Source organism: Lepisma saccharinum, chromosome 16 (genome assembly GCF_977018435.1).
Source record: "Lepisma saccharinum chromosome 16, izLepSacc3.1, whole genome shotgun sequence".
Lineage (NCBI taxonomy): Eukaryota > Metazoa > Arthropoda > Insecta > Zygentoma > Lepismatidae > Lepisma > Lepisma saccharinum.
Window position 1 is genome coordinate 33,888,251 of NC_139244.1, and position 21,222 is coordinate 33,909,472.

The 21,222-nt window shown below is 37.3% G+C and overlaps 1 protein-coding gene across 1 annotated transcript in view; it reads left to right on the forward strand.

Moving 5' to 3' along the window:
• Positions 1 to 823: 823 nt before the first annotated feature.
• Positions 824 to 21,222, forward strand: part of LOC146000385 (uncharacterized) — an 891,759-nt gene continuing 871,360 nt past the window's right edge. Inside the window, exon 1 of the mRNA XM_083137967.1 lies at positions 824 to 1,306. The gene's annotated coding sequence lies outside the window, so the exon portion shown is untranslated. The remainder of the gene's footprint in view (positions 1,307 to 21,222) is intronic.

A 21,222-nucleotide genomic window follows, 5' to 3' on the forward strand; every position in this document is an offset into this window, starting at 1 on the left:
AAAATAATGAATCAATCGACAGTGCGTATTAAGACGTAAGCTTTTAGGAGAGTGTGAATCCATGACTAATGACTTAACCAAGAAATACGCTACGCAACACACCAAGGGGTCCGTTCGAAATCAGGAGGAGGCATATAGTGGTTTGGATCCCACTTTAAACTGTAGGTCCAGTCCCGATTAGCCATACTATGCATAAAGTAGACTTAAAATACCAACTCAGAACAAAGAAACAAAAGCAAACAATCGTAGATAATTCACAATGATTTAATATTTTGGATTAGTTTTGATTGATTGTTTTGGTTAATTTTATTTCGCTTTTCTGCCACTTTTGGATAATCGCGAATATGGGGATGAGTGATGATATGATGAATGGACACTCACAAACACCCATGCACAGACCGGGATTCGAACCCGGGACCCCTGGCGAAGTAGCGCGATGTGCTAACCACTCCGCCATGGAGGCCTGCATTCTGGATTAGTATTGTGATACAAACTACCGCTGTGGGAGTTCTGGGAAGTACGTACTAGTAACATGTGAACACCCTGTATAAAAGGAGCATGTTGACGCTATTGGTATTCAATATCTTGTTTTGAGTCTCCAACACGGTGCTTCCAGCACGGCTTGCTTGTGAGGGTAAGACAGAAAGTTTCCTGGTGCGTAAAAGTTCTTTTCAGTATTATTTTAGGTACGATGCAGTTGTGCCAGAAGTGGCAACACTGTCCGCTTGTGCGCGAGCGAATGTATGAATCAGGGGAGGCCCAATCAATAGCGGGGGTGTGATGGTTGCACACGAGCGCGACCTCCAGTGAGAGTTGTACCGCGCTAGCATCCAGACGGAGAAGCCACGTGACGGCGGAGTCGAGGAAGAAAATCCCTGTTCCCGGAAGTTGACATGAAAACCCAGCTGTCCGCTGGAACCGGCTGAGAGTGTTTGAGATGTGAGGAGTAAGTGCGCGAACGTCGGTCACAACACTCACAAGCTGCGGTGCCAAATAGCAAAATAAAAAAAGTGAATTCACGGCTTTGGAAAAGCGAGTCTCGCTTCTGTGATTGTGCAGTGTTTCGCATCTTCTCATGATTCCGTACGGGGAAGTTCCGTGTGCAATTCCTGTGCTCCGTTCTGTGCAATGTGTGTGTGCGTCGAGTGTCACCGTGCCGTGTCGCAGCGGATCCCCGCGCCCCCTGTCGTCACGCGGTGTCAGAGGAAATGACTTCCAGGGGGCGCGTAGGTGGTGAACGCCCGTCCTTGCCCTCTGACCAGGATGACCTTTCGCTTCGACCGTCAAGTGGACCAGCTCCATCAAGGTAAGGTTCTGCCTTCACATCTGTTTCCAGAGTGTTGGCGTTATCAGGTGTGCGCATGCACCGCGGACACAATACAGTTCAAAGTAGCAGTGTTGCCAGGTCTCGTCCGTGATTTTAACTCTTGATGTCTTGCGCGATACGTTTTGGCTGAAGGTGAGGGAAAACAAAAACATATAAACCACGCTAGGACGTGTACAGTTTCTGAAATAATTTTAAAATGTGACAATGTCTATGTATGTATATAGACCGTGAGGGAGGGAGATTACAACCGGGAGTGTCGATGGGCAGATATATCCTTCAACTTACCTCAGACGTGTAAAAATATAACGTACGACCACTAAAATAAATGTTAAACTCCCCTTCTTACACTTATGCTATTCCAACTCTATCTGACTGAAATAGTTGTAACGTTAGTTTAAGGTGAAAAGGCGGAACAGTCCGTTTGTTTAATCTCTGTCCCGATTACGTGACTCCAAAATGTCCCTTTTTGTGACAATCACTTATCGACATAGAATTTCTACAACAATACACCTTCTCTACTATTACTGTGAAGTATGGCATTGTTGGGTAGAAATTATTTCACATTTCAATGTCAACAATGTGCCATATTCCAATTTTCTTAAAATATCTCTGTTTACCTGGAACTAATGCCCCCACTGAAGGAATGTTTTCGTACAGTGGGATCCATGAGTATTACTGTGCAAATTGTCCATCACCATATTCGTGCACTTTATTTGACCCAATAAGACCTTCAAGAATTAAAAGAAGGACAACTTCTGCACCAGCATACATAAAAATCCATCGCTTAATAACTCGTAGAATGTAAGATAAAAATTAATGAAAATAGTCGTGGACAATTTGCACGGTAATACTCATGGATCCCACTCTACATGAACGGCTTGTGGATAAGTGACAAGCTTCGAAAGCTATGTTGATTAGTAATATGAACTTTAATCATATGTGTATAAAATTTTACAAAATGTTAGAAAGATGTATTATTATAATTATAATGGACTACTTGGTTGTAGTGCAGTGAACATCACAATGTTATGCAAATTATTTACACAGTATGTTTTTATTTAATTAGTTTTTAGATAGACGAAACAGTTTTTATATTAAAATGTGTACATTTTGCCGTACCGTTTTTCCCTCTGGAAGTATGAGAAATGTCCTGTTTGTTGTTTTAAAATCTGGTCACCTTACGTTAGTTCCTTATGGTTGCAGTTAAATGCGGTTGATGAAACTGTAGTCGCTCACCACCTACGTGCTTACTTCATACATGCCTAATGACTTGCAAAATTTCCCCACTGAAGCAAGAACATGGGTCCTTAATGGGACTTGGGAATTTCCTCTTTTCGCCATTCGAGATTTTTTTTATCGTTAAGATTTCAAAACAGTAGTAAACATATCGATTGTTCCCACTTCCATTTAATCCTAGTCAAAACGATTGACGTAAAATAAGTGAAATAAAATAAAATAATAACGTCAAGGAAAGTGTAATTTTTTACATATATAATAAATATAATTTACGGATTATTATCATGATTTTGGACACAGATATGGCACTCCAATAATAAAATTTTCCCCTTGCCTTCTCAAAATTAGATAATACTAAATCTGCAAAATTCTTCATGAATAATTAAAAAATAACAACGATACAGCATATCTGACCAGAGGAAGAGTAGACAAAGGCTACCAATATTTCCTTCGATTCTAAATGAGTTTAGAAATGTAGATTCCCTCGAGAATTACGTTGAATTTTGTTTTAATAGACAGATTTCTGTGTTTAACGTAATATAACTTGCGGAAAACACACATAACGGAGATATTTGATCCCAAAGTATGGCCTGCGTAAGTAAAAACTGCCATCTCGGAGTACTTCCGCCGCTTTTTATTAGTGAAAACCGTTTTTATGCACACTAAAATAGCGAAAGAACACGTCGGAAATTGCTATCAGCTCCAAATCTAACACTCCTAACCTAACGACGTAGCTGCTGTTGTGAGATGTCGTGTTGGGTGCTATATTCACTTGCGCGAAGCCTTCGGTCTGTTCTGCTTCACGGTAAAGTAACATGCTAAGGTAAAAGATGTACTTTGCTTCACAATAGCACATCTCCGCGAGTTAAAAATAACTGAAAACGTTCATAAACAACATAATCTTCATAAACCATGAAAAATATTGCACTTCCTTGAGGGGGTACAGAGGGTCAAGGGTACCTGGTAATACCCTGGTTTGACACTTTAATTCGGACGCCTGTGTAAGATGTAATAAAAATTGTTTTAATGAAGAAATGTAATAAAATCAAACCATACAGGTGAGCAGATATCAGTTAAACCAGTGGTTTCCAACTTCAAAAGGTCCGAGGGCCAAAATTATATCCAGCAGTTGATAGGCGGGCCGCATTTTTTTTTTGGGGGGGGGGGTTAAAAATTACAAAAATTGTAAGTACTGAACTGATAATGTAGTACTTTCGCATGACCTAAATTTCTAAAATGAGGCAATAAAACAATGGAATTACAAATCAAAATTGTATAATTACAATTTATTTCACAGAAACCCAATACTTATTGATGAATTGAAAGAAATTAAAGACACACCATACAAATAAGAATCCTTCATAGTAAGTATTCAATGTGAAAATTGAGTCCGATCTGCTTCTTTTATTAAAGTTGTATTTGAATTTCTGTATTTGAAAGTCTCAGAAGGTGAAGCAGTGAAGAATCTGCCAGTCGGCTTCTGTAGCGGTTCTTGATGAACTTCATTGCAGAAAAAAACACTTTCACACGTGTATGTGCTACCGAACATCGATGTCATTCTTTGCCCAAAACTACGAAGGTTTGGAAAGCGTTGCTTTGAAAGGTATTTGAAAAACTCTGGCCCCTTTTCTTGCCTAGTTTGAAGGAACACATCGCCTTGCAAATCACACAATTCAAGTTGGAGAGAAGCTATTTTAATTTTCAATCTTACGTTTTTTGTAGAGATATTGCTCATTTCGATATTTGCACAAACTTTAACAATCAGGCACAGTACAATCCGAGTTGGAACACTGGAAATCTCTTCGTACTTCGTGCGTAGTAAAACAGATCTCTATAGCGCCACTCTGTAGTTTGTTTCTGAACAAAAAGAGTGAAGCCTTCAAGGAAGCGGCCGAGTTCATAGCGAAGGGATGGAATGCATGGTGTGAAGAGAAAGTTACGTCACTTTAGATTCTTCTGATGATCATTATTGACTGCAAAATCAATTCTACCTGTGATATTGTCTTTCTTCACAGAGCATCCGTTTCTTCAGTAAAAAAAGAACGTATTTTAATAAAAATAAATAAAATTAATGTATTTTACAAACTGGCTTCGCGGGCCGCAGAAAAAGACAACGGGGGCCGCATGCGGCCCGCGGGCCGCCAGTTGGAAACCCCTGAGTTAAACTGAAGCACCTATGTGACATTTTCTGAAATCATGAAGTCAGTCAATTGTTCTTATCTATTATTGTACAGGTCTATTGGAATGGGTTGTGCCAATGTTTAACCTTATTTTGTATGTTTCTTAATTCACAGCTTCAGACAAAAGTTTTGATTTGAAATGAGATTTTTGGCGTTTTCCCATAACTTAGAAAATTATAATATATTTCATCATTCATCTTCATCACCGCGAATAACCTAGAAAGGCAGAAATGAACGCAAAGTACTCGTATGATATTATAAAAGAAGGCTAATCACACTCTTTCAGATATGTACAATTTCTACTTGCAAATTTATCATATTTTAAGTCCATCAAAAATATGCATCAATCTCAAAATATTTGTAATTGTTTCTTTAACGCGCTGTCCTGAAATCCTGAAAATGATAAAAGGTAAAGGTAAAGTGTTCCCCTGTGCATAGCACCACGCCATGAAGGCGTATAGGGGGTGTGGGGGTAACGCCCCATACTTTCTTGATCCGATCGTGAGTGGGGGTGATGTGATCAGCATCACGCCCCTGACCGCCTTTACCCCCCAGGGTTTCCCCCAGGTACCCATGTTATTCGACGCTGGGTAGGCGCCGGGGCCGCTTCCACCGTTAGAAAAGTTCCCGGATTTGAACCGGCCGGGGATCGAACCCGGGACCTTGAGCATGGTAGTCAGACGCGTTACCGACTGAGCCACCGCGGCCATCCTGAAAATGATAACAAGACTATTCTCGTCATTTGACCCAACAACATCAATTATGAATCTATCACTAAATTGAATAAGAACCTTCCTGGGATTATTAATAATCCGTACTCCATTTTGATTAATACAATCATGAATTTCTATAATATATAATATAATAATATTAAAATTACATTTTTGGTCGACTTTTTAGTATTCATTTGGTTCAAGGCTTTTTTCACAATTATTTTAAGTACGTACTAATCGGCAAGATATGACTAAGTACAGCTTTTTCCCGTCCGTCATCTGTCTGTATTTCTGTCCGTGTTTCCTACCTACGACATAAATTAACTCGATTGACTCATTAGTATGGTTGCGAGACAACAATTATGAAGTTGTAAATATCTTAATTTTTTATGTTTTACGACTTGGCAAATATTAGTTTAATGCGACACACAATGTTTTTGATTGGCTGCTTGTGCATTTATGGCAGAAAAATCATGGAAAGTAAATAATCGATTAATTATCCATGTTGGTACATCTTGGAATATTGATGGATTTAGCGAAGTGACAGAGAAGCACGCGCCCCCAATATTATGAAAAGTGATGGTACCGTTACGTATATCCCAACAACCAACCAAGATCGTGCAACATAAAATGAAATCCTTCAATAATATCCTTTCCAAACTACCAATGAATACAAGAAAAGTTAAGCAGAAATAGGCCAGTCGGTACCGGATCTACTTTCAAGAATGTGCGCAACCGGAAATCAAATCCGGAACATCTTGATTATCGGTAGATAACGTAGTTACTGCGATAAAAATGCTAACACATACCGGTACTCCTATGCCCCACTCCCATATGTATTTTGCTCCCCGAAACAAGTTCTATATTTTGCCTCTGTCTTTGAAACTATTCGAGCTATGATAGTAGTATGGAGTGGAAATGCATTCTCAGGCTTTAAAGCTATTATGTATTGCTGAATTTTTGATACGAGAGTTCAAAATTTACATTTAAAATGCCTGCGTAATTATTTCAAAAATTTCTTGACCACAAGGGGTAAATCTGAAAGTCAAATAGATTTACTTTAAAAATATTGCATGGTGAAAATGTGTTGTTTTTTTTCAGCAAATATACCTTCATTATTGGTGGTATCTTGTTACGTATCATCCATGATAAATGCTATTTTTTCCCATAACTATTTGATGTAAGTTGTGGTACTGTAAGCAAGCATAATGTATTTTTGTTTTGAATTTTACAAACTCATAATAGAATGTTTGTTTGGATAATGTATTCAGACCCAGATTTATATATGTGGAAGCCTGGGCTGATAACACTTTTATGCCACTTTTGATGGAAATATATGAGGAAATATAATTTGAAGTTAGAAAACAAAATTTAACAACGTTAGTCTTGATATCACAGCCACTTTAATATTCGATCACCATGGGTAAAATGTAAAAACCCAATAGCTGAATAACTGCAAATGTTAATACTATTAGGCATATTCCTTTGACTTGATAACTTCCTTCAACTGTTTAGTAGGCACAAAAATTACAATATGTGCGGTCAAATTGCACCAAACATTTACCCATTAACCACTTACTCATCTTGTAAATTAGCTTTCGACTTCATTATCCCTGATCCATAAACATTGAACACCACTACTTTTTGGCCATCTGCAGATGATCTTGCGTGAACTGCAGTCTATCCTTCCATTTCACAATGATGGCGATTTTTTTGGATTACTTCCTACACAGTCGGTGACCTGTTTCCAGAAGTACAAAAGCCTAAGTATCTGCTCCAATTTTCACTCTGCTTTCGGGATTTTTCTTCTTCTTCTTGATTTTTCATATTACAGCCCATTTATCTCATCTCATGTTTACCTTGGCCGGCCTTTCTGGGGTTTTCCTTATTATAACGTTTTATTATTTAATCCACGGTACTCTTACACTCATGTAATATTTGGGCAATCCCTGCACCAGAACACATTTGCATAAATAACAATGAATAGCGGTTGTTGCTGGAAGATTGTATTTTTGTTTTTGTGCCCCATTTCTCTTCTGTAGTGTAGTCAGAAGGTAGAGGAGCAGCTACTCGTAACAGCTATGATAGCTAGGAAGCAACATGGCTTGTTCTTACCACTTATCTTAGCGGACCGATAGTGAACTACGTCAGGACATTCACGATGTGTACGAATTTAGAGTGGCCTGTTTTTGACACCAAAAAGTGAAAGTAGTTTGATATTTGACAATTAAACAGGCAAAATGTATAACTTTGAATATATGCATATTTTACCACATTTTACATTTATCGTGAAGAATTAATGTGAGTCACTGTGTACACAAACCACACACACAGAGTTCATATATTTAAAGAGGCCTCCCCGATGGCGCAGTAATAGCGTCGTCCCCTTGTAATCAAGGGTTCCGGGTTCGATACCCAGTGGAGGCACATAGTGGTTCGGATCCCACTTTAAACTGTAGGTCCAGTCCCAATTACCCTTACTGTGCATAAAGTTGACTTGAAACACCAAAAAAAAAAATTATATTGCGGCACGTTTCAATACACTAAATTAATTTCTGTTCTGCCTTCAAAGTGTAACTTTTATGTTGTACCAACTTGAAATAACAAATGAAGACACACTAAGGTTGTAAGTGAGTAGGATGTAGTAGTACAAATTGAAAGACAAGACTAATGTCACCAAAACAATGGAAAACATTTCTTTTCACAATGGCTTCCATTACCTACTCCCGGAAAGACATTAGAAATTACGAAGAACGCGAATTGGAATCTTAATAAAATCATACAGTGTGCAGTCAGGCGAGGCGGCAGACTGAATTTATTTTTATACTCTTATTATTCACTTAAGTGGAGTTGAATGGCACTAACTCAGCTTGTATTTTAAAATTATATTGATGATATTAATATAATTAGTTATGTGAGAAGACAAGAATGAAATGACTATTCGTTGTAGTACCCAATATCTTCATCGAGCTATCACTACCGGGAAGTCTGGAGCGTGTGCAGTGGGAGTAAGTTATTTTATAAAATAAGAAATTCAAAAGAAAACAGTAGTGAGCGTACTGCATATAGAATTTCATCTTTCTGTCTGTTTGTAGTTAAGCATGTGAACAGACACTTTTCAAAAGACGAATTGCACAATGTGAATTTTATGAAATAAAAATACGGAAGTACTAATTGTTGCTTTGTACACAATATAACATTTAAACGATTTAAGTTTCTAATCAATTTTTTAGTTCATGGTTCTATATTGTATACATTTTAATCGAGTTGAGACTGCGTTTAGTCCTTCATAGGTTAAAATCGTAACCTGACATGTCCATAGTTTATTATTACCTTTTGAACGAATTGAACATTAAAGTTAACATCGTAAGAATTTAGTATTTGGTAATTGTTTTAACACACCCAATTATATCTTTGTATGTGCAAACGTTTCTGAAGAATCTGTGTAATGAATTATTCGATGGTGTGCTGGTGGGTAAAATAGAAAATTTACATTGCATAACCTTGATTTTTTGTAGGTATTTCGCTTCACTAAACTGCATATTTAGCAAATTTCAAATTTCTGACTTCCTTGTTCAACTTCCACAGAGACAGGGAGGTGATAGTTTATGACGTTCTCAGATAATGCTAGGTGGAAATATCAGCACACCAAGCTTTATGTTCCTGTGTCTAACAGTTAATAATACAAAGCTATTCATTGTAGCTCGGGAAGACAAATTGACCAATCTAGATAAATTATGTAACATCACTATACCGATCTACCACATAGTGAAATACCAAGTTTGTAGCGTTATTGTTTGTATTCCCAGGACAGTATATATTTCACATCTAATATTGACAAAATGTTCAGCTCTAGTAATTTTTAGATCAGCAATCCTATTAGTTTCTAATATATGAAGAAGTCACTGATTGTTATTAATCATTCTTCTTATTCAGATATTCAGTTTCTGCTATTTTAGTTTGTAATATTTTTCATCTTTGTCTTGCATTTTTTTTGCATGTCTTTCAAGATAACCTAATTTTTCATAATTATTTCCGGTTTCCTTTTCGAGCATTTTCTCATCATTAGGTTAGTATTTATCACCACCTATCGTTTACCAAACTTATTTTCCAGCACCCTGTGTACTGTACAGTGTGTGCAAAGGCCACATGTTGTATGCTGTCATCGAAATAGATTTTCGTATACTATCTCTATTTTGAGTTTTATACCGGTTTCCATGGAGGAGTGCTGTCCTATGAAGATAGAGATCCCAAGTTCAAATCATGTGTGTGGCATGGATGTATCAGTGTTAATGTCCCATCATTCTTCGTTTTATCTAAGTGTCTTCTGGCAAGAGCGGGTAATCATTCGAAATTCAACACACACACACACACACACTGTCCCAAAAGTAATGAGACTAATTCTGGAGAAATCGTTTTATTGAAACTAGGTTCAAAAATCGTTAATATTTTTCAAAGTAATATCCTTGAGCGATAATAAAGCAGTTCCAGCATTTCTGTCATTCTTCGTAGAAGCGCAGTAAGTCTTAACCTAAGATGCCTTGCAGAGCACTCGTCACGGCTACTTGGATTTTTTCAGTCGACATAAAACGGTGTTTTTTCAGGCCGAATTTAAGCCTCGGGAACAATAAGAAGTCGGCCGGGGCGAGGTCTGGGATGTACAGTGGGTGGGGAAGCGTTGTCACATTCTTCTTGGCCAGAAATTCCCTCACTTACAGCGATGATCGAGACGGCGCGTTGTCGTGTTGGAGAAACCAGGTGTCTGCGATCTCAGGGCGGATGCTCAAGACACTTTTTCACAAGAGATCGAGTACCTTCGTGTAAAATTCGGCAGTTTCACCTTAACTGAGATTAACTTCACACTAAAATGTCGGTCAGAGTCCAAAACAGACTTCACTTGAGTCACATGGTCGTCAGTTCTGGACGTTAATGGGCGCCCTGAGCGTTGTTTGTTCTTCTCGTCTTCACTTTCTTCTTTGAACTCCTTGTGCCACCTGCACACTTGCACTTTCGTTAAAGTCTGATCCCTATAGGCTTGTCTTAACATTTCAAGCATGTCGGTAGAGGATTTACCAAGTTTGACGCAAAATTTTATCGCATACCGCTGATCCAAACTGCACTCCATTTTCGACAGCTTCTCACTTTGCTGGCGATCCGAACGCTGGAACAGCTCGGAAGCAACTGATTTGCATCCTCCACCTGACATTCCCCACCAACCGCCCAATAGATCCATCCCCCAACCCTTCTGATTGGCCCGCCAAAAATTGTCTCATTACTTTTCGGACAGACCTTGTATATATATATATACACACACACACACACACACATACGCCCCCACACACACACGTTGAACCGGTCAATCGACACTTTCAGAAAATTAACGTTGTTTATTTCAAATTAGAAAAAGCAAAGAGCTTATTATTTTTATTGTCGGTAATAATAGAAGTAGACTTCAGTTAATTAATATCCCAATAGAATGACCAAATTAAAATAAAAAAGTCACACCGAAAAACTTGGTCAAAAACGCAGAAATTAGGTGAAAATGTAATATTTTCAAATTCTACAATTTAATCCAAATCAATCCATGAGTTTTCAAAGTTCTACAAATAAGACTTATGTCTAAAATTTTTCTTAAGGTGTGTAAACGTTTTCCATGAAATAGAGTATTTCCGTGTATTAACTACACGAAATGTACAAAAGTAAAGTAGAAACTTGATAATCACTCATGTATCTAATAGAAGGCTTTCCCACCGGATGTGATAATGATAATAATTTTATGTCAACGGTCTGAATCCATTACAAAAATTTCTGGCGACACCCATGTGTCTATTTATATATGTGTATCTGCGTCTGTGTGTGTTCACCAAATTCTAAATATGGGCTAAGGTTTAAATATGGGTATGAAGATAAAATATCTTGCCCTGATAGAAGTACCAAGTCTTTGTATGCTGGGATATTTACAATCTCTATAGATCTGTCTGTCTGCCAATGGGAGCGTAACCATTGGCATTTTATCTAGGTAGTCGCTATCTCCGAAGCACATACAAATACAGCCAATGTATTTAAAAATATCCGTTATTTACTATATTGTAGAAGAAATATATTTCCTCGTATTATCATATATTCAAATTTAGGTATTTATAACATATATGTTCTTGAAACATTTCTTACTTACCTAGGATAGAGTGTTATAGTTCCAAGCCTATTGACACCTGATGTGTGATGAAAAATTATGATCCACGGACAGTGAAGTGTACAGAGGCTTCGTTATTTATGCATTCGGTTTTACGTATTAACCGCAAACAACATTTTACGCAATCCGTTCGTTCACCATTCATGCACATTACCGACATATTTCCAATCAACAAAACAAAATATATCCTGACAACGTGCAAGTTTTCTTCTTCCTAACATTCTCATAAACACCTTATGGTACGAGGGTCACTATTTATATTTTGAGCCTAACAATGAAAAAACAGGAATTGGCATTGAAAACTGCTTTATTGTTTTTCGAAGTATTCTCCTTTATGGTCAATACACTTTTGCATTCGTTCGAACCATTTGTCAAAGCAGGTTTTCCAATCTTCTTGAGACACCTCCATAATATGGTTTTTGAACGCATCAACGGCGTCTTCCGCCGACGAAAATCGTTGTCCACGCAATTTATTCTTGACATTAGGGAACAAGAAGAAGTCATTGGGTGCCAAATCAGGACTGTACGGCGGATGACCCATCAATTCTATTTTTTGACTGTTCATAAAGTCGGTTGTTAGACGAGATGTGTGACAGCTGGCATTGTCTTGATGAAGAATGATCCGACGGCGTTTGTTTGTTTTCCGTATTTGAGCGAAGACTTCTGGCAAACAAATTGTTGTGTACCATTCAGAGTTGACCGTTCTACGTTCCTCTAAAGGCACAGTTGCCACATGACCAGTTTTCCCGAAAAAACAGGCGACCATTTGTTTCGATGTGCTTCGAGCGCGAACAACTTTTGTTGTATTGGGTTCATCTTGAAACACCCATACAGTCGACTGCTGTTTACGTTCCGGCTCATATGCATATATCCATGATTCGTCACCTGTTAAATCTTATATACGTCTTTTGAAGCACCACGATTGTATTTATTGAGTATTTGTTTGCACCAATTGACGCGACCGTCTTTTTGAGTTTTTGTCAAATTGTGTGGGATCCAACGAGAACATACCTTTCTCACAGCTAAATGATCATGTAATATTTTATATATGCTGGTGAAACTAATGCCTATGGTTGCCTCAATCTCACAGTATGTCACATGACGATCTTGCAGTATTAGGTTTTGCACAGCATCAATGTTTTCTTGAACAACAACTGATTTTGGACGACCTTCGCGAATCTCGTCGGTGAACGAATGGCGGCCACTATTAAATTCGTTATATCAGCGTTTCACAGTGGCAAAGGATGGGGCTTCATCGCCAAATGTGGAAGTAAGTTGATCGATGCACTCTTTTCTTGATAAACCACGTCGAAAATCGTAAAAAATCATCGCACGAAAATGTTCACGAGTTAATTCCATTTCATTGTTGTCGCGCAATCTCCAAGGCAACATAAACAACACAAATGAAGCTATTGACAAAACATTTGAAGTACGTTATGGTCAATAATGCCAGACGATTCCGTGCAAACGTCAAATCGCGCCTAACTTCAATCAGTGTTGCCAAGGCTCAAAATATAAATAGTGACCTTCGTAATAGGTGAAAATAATCACAAATCTTCCAACCAATATCTTCGTCGATTTTAGAGTGACTCTACAAAATGAGCGCCGAGGTATGATACATATCCTACGGTTGAGTAATATTTAACATACCTTCGAAAGTTATACAAAATGTGTGTGTTTTGAACTGAAAGAACGTTTATGTATTTCGTTTTACCTGTTTACTTAGCCGCATGGTAAGTTGAAAAAAAAAATGTGGATTTACGCCACCTGCTCTCTTCGAAATCGTCACTGGATTATTGTGGAATTTCATTTATTTTTCGATACCTTATATACTGATTTCACGTATTCGAAGTTAGTTTTTTCATATCGGACGCAATAGGGAGTTCATAATAATTCATAATTTGTAACAGACGTACAAAGGAAGGAAAGGCTTTTTGCTGCACGAAAGCTTCGATAAAACGAAATTACACACGCACATTGAAGCCTACATCTCTGATTAGCAACGTGAAACAATGACCGTTATACCTCCCAGGCTTGGTTAGATTTTTCTGTGACGTTGCATTTCTCTGTTTCTCGTCTGTTTGCTCTCTCTCTCTCTCTCTCTCTCTCTCGCATAGTTAAATCTTATACTGATCAAGATTAAACCAGTCGTGAGAATCTTTTTCTAATTCCATACGTAGTACACGTCATAGAATACTGACGTCATGGACGTCATTTGTACTGCAGTTGTTATTGAAGTAACTTCTCAATGAACGATCTGGAACCGACTCTGTTTACGCAGGATATTTAATTGATTCAAGTATATGCTTTTGAGTTAGGTTTTAAGTCCACTTTATGCACATATAAGCTAATTGGGACTGGACGTAGAGTTTAATGTGAGATCCGAATCGTAACGGGTATCAAGCCTCAGACCTCCTTGATTACAAGACGACGACGTTACCACTACGCCATCGAGGAGGCTTGTCAATGGTTCGAATCCCATATTAAATTGTAGACACAATGATCTTATTATAGAACTTAACAAAGTTTGTAACATGGAAGTGATGACCATACAAGTTCCCAACGTTAGCAGATACGAGCTGAATTTTTAATTGGATGTAACGCCACTCCGGGATGAGAATGAACGTGTGGAGATTTCCTGCTGGACTAAATCCAGGTAACTCCCTGCTAAGGATGAATTTACGGGAAACTTTGAATACAAGGCGACGATGCTATCGAAGAGGCCCGGAAATGTGACGAGATGATCATGACATTTTTTGATGTAAAAGATAAAAGATAACGAACTGCGGATCACATAAAAATGCATGATATCACATGTATGTGTGTAATTTGAACTGAAAGAACATTTATGTATTTTGTTTTATCCGTTTACTAAGGCGCATCTGTCTAGCATATCAAGTGCAAGCATCATATTCATCGTCGAATATTATGAGAATATGTGCACCGACTTGATTGATTTATTTAGTTTATTTTACTTCGCTTTTCTACCTCTTTTGGCTAATTGCGACGATGGGGATGAGTGGTGATAAGGTGCAATTTATGAAGGAACACTCACGCCCAGGCCGACATTCGAACCCGGGACCCCTGCTGTCGTAGCGGACTGTACTAACCACTCCGCCACAGACGTTTGGTACGAAGAGCTATTTTATGAAGGGTTGCAGGTAAACTCTAATGGAAGAGGGATGTAGCACACGCACAAGAATTGCGTACCTTAAGCAGTTTGAAAATGCAGACGTCGTTAACCAAAGTGACCTGAGAATCAACCCTTAGAGAGAGAGAGTCAACCTTTATATTTTTACGCAGATATGGCAACACTGCGTTGCTGTTAACACAAGAACGGGGGGGGGGGCTTCTCTCAGTTGCCATCTTGGGCAAGGGTGAGGGGAGTCTCGTCGTTTCTTTAACCGTTCCATCTTTTTTTTTTTTTAGTAAAAAGAAAGATTCTATTTTTAGAAACTGAACACTCGGGGTACATCCACCAGCATGACGTTTGGCGAGGATCAAAGATTACGAGTTAATTACCCTCCTACGGGAGAAATGCCGTATTTAATTAAACGTCATCGATCGCTAATGAACGCTTGCAGGGGATGACGGCTGGACTTGTTTTGCCTTCGTGTTTTTCGCCTGCGCGAATAGATTATGAGGATACAGTATCGTTTGTAGCATGGAGAGCGGTGCACTGCAATTATATTGTGCAATTAGTCGTTACTTTATTAATCCCTCTGCGATAATATATGGACTATCGCATCCTGTTATGCTCCACTGTCGTTTGATCTTTCAGCGATATAATTTATACTATGATACAAGTGCAATATTATAGGCTCACTTTATGAAAGGTCATAATATCTATGTGTGTGTGTGTTTGTGTGTATGTATGTATGTATGTATATGTATGTATTCATACATATACATATACATATACATATATATATATATATATATATATAGGCTATATGCTTTATTTTACTTCGCTTTTTGTGCCACTTTTGGCTAATTTGCGAAGATTGGGATGAGTGATGATATTATGAAATTGATGAATGGACACTCACAAACATCCATACCCAGGTCAGGATTCGAACCTGAGACACCCGGCGTCTTAGCGCGATGCGCTAACCACTCCGCAACGGGGGCCGGCTTATACATACACACAAACACAATGGACTCTTTTTAATTCGAACGCCAAGGGGAGGCAGATAGTGGTTCCATCCCACATAAAACTCTAGGTCCAGTCCCGATTAGCCTTTCTGTGTATAAACTGGACTTAAAAAGCAAACTCAAATTAATTACTTTTGTGAGTTACTGTAACGTTTTGAAGTGTTTGTAACTTGTAATATAATTGCAAAAGTTGATTTTCTGATTTTTAAATACACTCATAACTTGATTATTAGGGAATTCCAATACTTTTTTTAAAATTAATCTGAAAATATTAAGCATCTGTTTGTCTTTAATGCTTAGAAATTGTAGAAGTATAGATATCGCCCCCCCTTCCTACTTGAGGCCCCCCGGATGACGTAGTGGAAACGTCGTGGACTTGCAATGAAGGATTCGATACCCGTGGAGGGACATCGTGATTCAGATCCCACTTGAATCTGTAGGTCCAATCTCGAGTAGACTTTCTGTGGGTAAAGTTGGCTTGAAACCGCACCAAATATTATTCTCTAAAGTTACGGTTCTTTTTAATACCCGTATGCAAACAATAGGCCTATGAATAGCAGAAAAAGATGTGAAGTTTGTTTCAAGTATTGCGTCCTATGCTAATAGTAGCAAAGGTCCTCAAGACAAAATTGTCGTTCCATAAAATGTTTGAAATGAAAATTTGGCATCTGTTATCCTGTTCTATTGGGTAAATTATAGACTGTTACTTGTTAGTATATTGAGTAAGATTATTGCAGCATGCAGGCGATCGTTAATACAATAAGGCTTATAGTAGAACAGCATTGCAAAAATGAAATAAACCGAGTTTAAATGTAATAGAACATTCTACTGATAACTCACATTATTCTGTAATAAGAATATTTTTATATCTCTTACTGTAGCTGTAGTCTATAGCTTCATAATCACATCATCAAAATGCCAAACACGTATTTCCCGATTTTGAACGTTTTCGATTTTTAAAACGCCCCATACATAAACATTTAGCTATTACACGGTAGCTTTATATCGCATCATCATGAACAAATCGTCTGTAATATCGTTTTCTTTAACGAAAGGAAGTAAGATTTTTCAAAAAAATATTTGCTTCCTTACAAAATAAAAGAAACAATAAAAAATATTCCTTGAAAATAATTTCGCAGGCTGGCCCATACCCAGGAGAGGGACCATGGGGGCCATGCCCCTTCCCCTCTAACTATGAAAGATTTGAATCTGAAGCTATAAAAATCTACGAAAATTACACCAATTAATTTTCAAATAAAAAAAAAGAATTTCTTGTTGTATAAATAAATGTGTTTGTTGTGTAGAGAGATAGGCTCCAGAAGTCTGCAGTCTGCAATATTGGGTAGCTTTAGTTTTATTACCATTGATGCAAGGCTACCAGACGTCAGATTTACCGATTTAGTCGGGACAGTCAATTTCTTTTAATCCCTGTCCCGAATGTTTTCAACCTTCAGTTGTGATGCAAAATTGTATATTTTTTTATAAAACTCATATTTAGACATGTTCTTTATTATAATAATAATTGCTAATATACGCAACATTTAAGCCCGACCCTGTGGCCGAGTGGTTAGCACATCGCGCTGCGACGCCAAGGGTCCCGGGTTCGAATCCCGGTCGGGCTTGGTTGTTTGTGAATGTCCATTCATCAATTTCATCATTTCTTCACTCATCCGCATCTTCGCAAATTAGCCAAGAGGCACAAAACGCAAAGTAAAATAAACTAAATCAAATCAAATCAAATACGCAACATTTAATTCATAAATATATTATTTTCTAAACATAGAATTATCATGACTGTTCAATGGCGCGGGTATAAGAAAATTAAAGGAAATTTGAAAACATTGTTCATTTGCGGAACACAGAACTATTACTTCGGAGAATTGAATGTAAACAATAATCACTATGCTCTATACCGTGTGACGTACATACGTATTTGTCTGTAAGCGACTATATGGCTGATTGTCGGAATGAGTGGTGGGTTTGCACCGTTTAGTTGATTTTTTTCTGTTACTTTCGACCGTAATGTTTCAACTCTACTACAAGTGTACGTTTATCTCTAGCTGTAATATTTCCATAGCATTGGTGGTCAGTGGCCACGTCTAATACTCCAACAGCATTTCTCCGACAACCGTGGCGGAGTGGTTAGCAAAGCGCAAGGGGTTCCGGGTTTGAATCCTAGCCTGGGTATAGGTGTCTTTGTGAGTGAGTTCCTTTATCAATTTCAACATATCATCGCTCATCAACATCGTCGCGATTAGACAAATTTGAAATTGAATTGAATTGAAATGTATTTATTTAAGTGTTGTTAACAGATTTATCTTTATACAACCCTGTGTATATGCATAAAACTATTTTACAGAATAAGGTTAAAATACATAAAAGAGGGTTACAATAATATACATTCAACATATACACCAGAAATTAAAAAGAAGATAAAAAACACACAATTGTTCTTCAAATAGCTTACATTTTTATCGAATAATTTTCATAGATTGGGACATTTACCTGTAGCTAAACACACAATTGTTCTTCAAATAGCTTACATTTTTATCGAATAATTTTCATTGATACCAATTTGTCCATCCAAGGGTTGGATTTTAAGACTGTAGTTGCAATTACATTATGATGTCTTCTGGTGTTATATTGAGGCACTTTCACTAATTTTTCCAGATTTGTTTTACTATCTATTACACCTGCTAAGATATTTTCTATAAACTGATGACAGAATATATTTCTTCTACCTTCAAGGTTACATAATATATTTTTTTTTACTTAGATTACTGTATTCATAATAGACATGATACATTTCAAAATTATTATACATAAATCTACAAAACTTGCGTTGAACATTTTCAATTAGCAATGTATCACTTTTGAAATTTAACAGATGCCATATTTGACAAGCATATTCTAAAAACTGCCTAACCATGATGGAATACATGAAGATGAAAAGTTTCAAATTACTGCTTGCTTTCCATTTTCTTATCAGGTTTCCCATAGTAGATCTTGCTTTTTCACAATCATATTTATGTGTGGCTTAAATGTAAGCTTAGTATCATATACAGTATGACCCAAAAAACGGGCTCCAAATTTCGATAGGTTTCATGTATTAATTTTTTGTCGGAATTAAATGCAATTTTAGTTATAACTAGTTTATTGTGTTTAGAACATCAAATTAAAACATGAAAGTCTTTGGCTTTTTCTTCTTCATTCTAGAGCATGTGTTCGAGATGACCTCCATTTAGCTCCGTGCATTTCTTGAGGTGCAGCACAAAGTTGTCCAAGACGTCCTTACAAACAGACTGAGAAATGGCTCTTATCTGCTCTCGGATGGTTCCATAGAGTTCAGTGATGGTCCTGGGTCTCCCTGAGTACACTCGTTCCTTGAGATAGCCCCAAAGGAAGAAATCTGGGGGGGGCTAAGGTCTGGGCTGTGAGGTGCTCATTCAAAATCAGTCTTGAGACTGATTACACGGCCTCCAAAGTTCTCTCTCGGGACAGGTTTGAGGTGTGAGAGAGCTTGCTCCATCTTGCTGGAACCAGAACTTTCTCATAAGCGACGGATAGAGGGTCTGTAGCTCACTCTTGAAGGTTTTGAGGACCTCAACATACCTTTCTTTGCTGAACTGACTCTCTCACGCTCTCGACCAACTCGGCTGTACGCTTTGTGGGACGTCTTGAGTTTCTTGGACGGTTTTCAATTGCTACATTGAGGTTCTCCACGGTCCCTACTTCTCAAAGGGATCCATCCAGTTCTGTATTCTGTTTTTGGAGGGGCCTTCTCACATTGCAACGGATGCATGAAAGTCTCTTGGATTTTTTTGAACGCGCCTGTCTTGTAGTAATGTTTCACGCAGTATATTCTTTGCTCGAGCTTCCATTGAGGTCTAGTTGTGTTCACAGGCGTTGCTTGTGCCATGTCCTGCAATATAAGGGATATTCGTGAATGGATGTAGAAGATATCACAAAAAGTGCACGCGGGGCCCGTTTTTATTGAGTCACCCTGTATAACACCTAGGTCTTTGATATTGTCTACATTCTGTACTAGTACATTATTAACCTTGTAATTATAGACTGTATATTGTGTTTTCCTGGTATACCTTACAAAGTTAGTTTTATTTACATTTAGTTGCAATTGATTGTTCTGCATACATTTGTTTATGTAATTTAAATCCTTTTGTAACAAATAACAATCATTAATAGAATTTATTTCCTTGAACACCTTGGCATCGTCTGCATATAATAGGAGATTGCAACTTGTGACAGAATGTTCCATATCATTTATGAAGAGCAAGAACAATAGTGGTCCTAGCGATAACCCTTGAGGTATACCACTCTTCATGTTGGCTATTTCTGAATAACAAAAGTTTATATAATAATATCTCATGATGTACAGAGTCAAAGGCCTTCCCTATATCCAAATATAAAACATCAACCTGACTCCTATTAAAAAATAACTGAGTTGTGAAATCTGTGATCACACTTAACTTCGTTGTTGTGGACCTGTTCTTTATAAAACCATGTTGATGTTCGTTTATTAGAAATTTGGTTTGAAAACTGATATACTTATGTATTATATTTTCAAATATTTTCCCAAAAGAGTCAATTATGACAATGGGCCTGTAATTTTTAATACCTTTGAGATCTTGGGAACAGGTATAATTTTAACACATTTCCATTCATTTGGAAAAAATTTCTTTTCTTAATGATAAACTAAATATTTTAACTAATACAGATGCTAATGTTTCTATATTTGCTTTTAGTACGTAATTGGGAAGAAATGATGGTGTAAAAGAACTCCTAGGTTTAATTTTCTTAACCGCAGCTATTATATCATTTACATCTATTCTAGGTATGTGTATATGGATATGACTTTCTTTCGTCTTATATTCCCAATTCTGGCCATTATTTTCATAGTTAGATTCGAAATATTTTGCAAAGGCGTTCGCAACAGTTATGTCATCATTGATAATAACATCATCACTAATAATATTCTTGTATACATTTTGTGTATTTCTTTATTTGACTTGACTCCAGAACCATTTTTTTGTCTTAGGTGTAGCTAAGAAGTAGTTTATTATTGTAGTTTTGTTTTTCCTCAATTATTTTTTCTTTACATGCCTTTCTCAGTTCAATATACTTAAACAAAAATACCAGCTTCCCCGATTATCTATATTTATCATAATACCTTATTTTTTTGTTTAACATTGATTTAGTTTCCTTGGTAATCCAAGCAACCTGATTACTATGGAGTTTATTTTTCTTTTAGGAATGGTTTATCAATTACTTTGGACAGATATACATACAAATTTTCTACAAAGATATTAACATCATCATGTTCAATGTTCAACTTGGCAGAAAGGTAACCTAAAATAACCTAATTCAATCAACATCACAGCATTTCTGATCTTCTCTTGC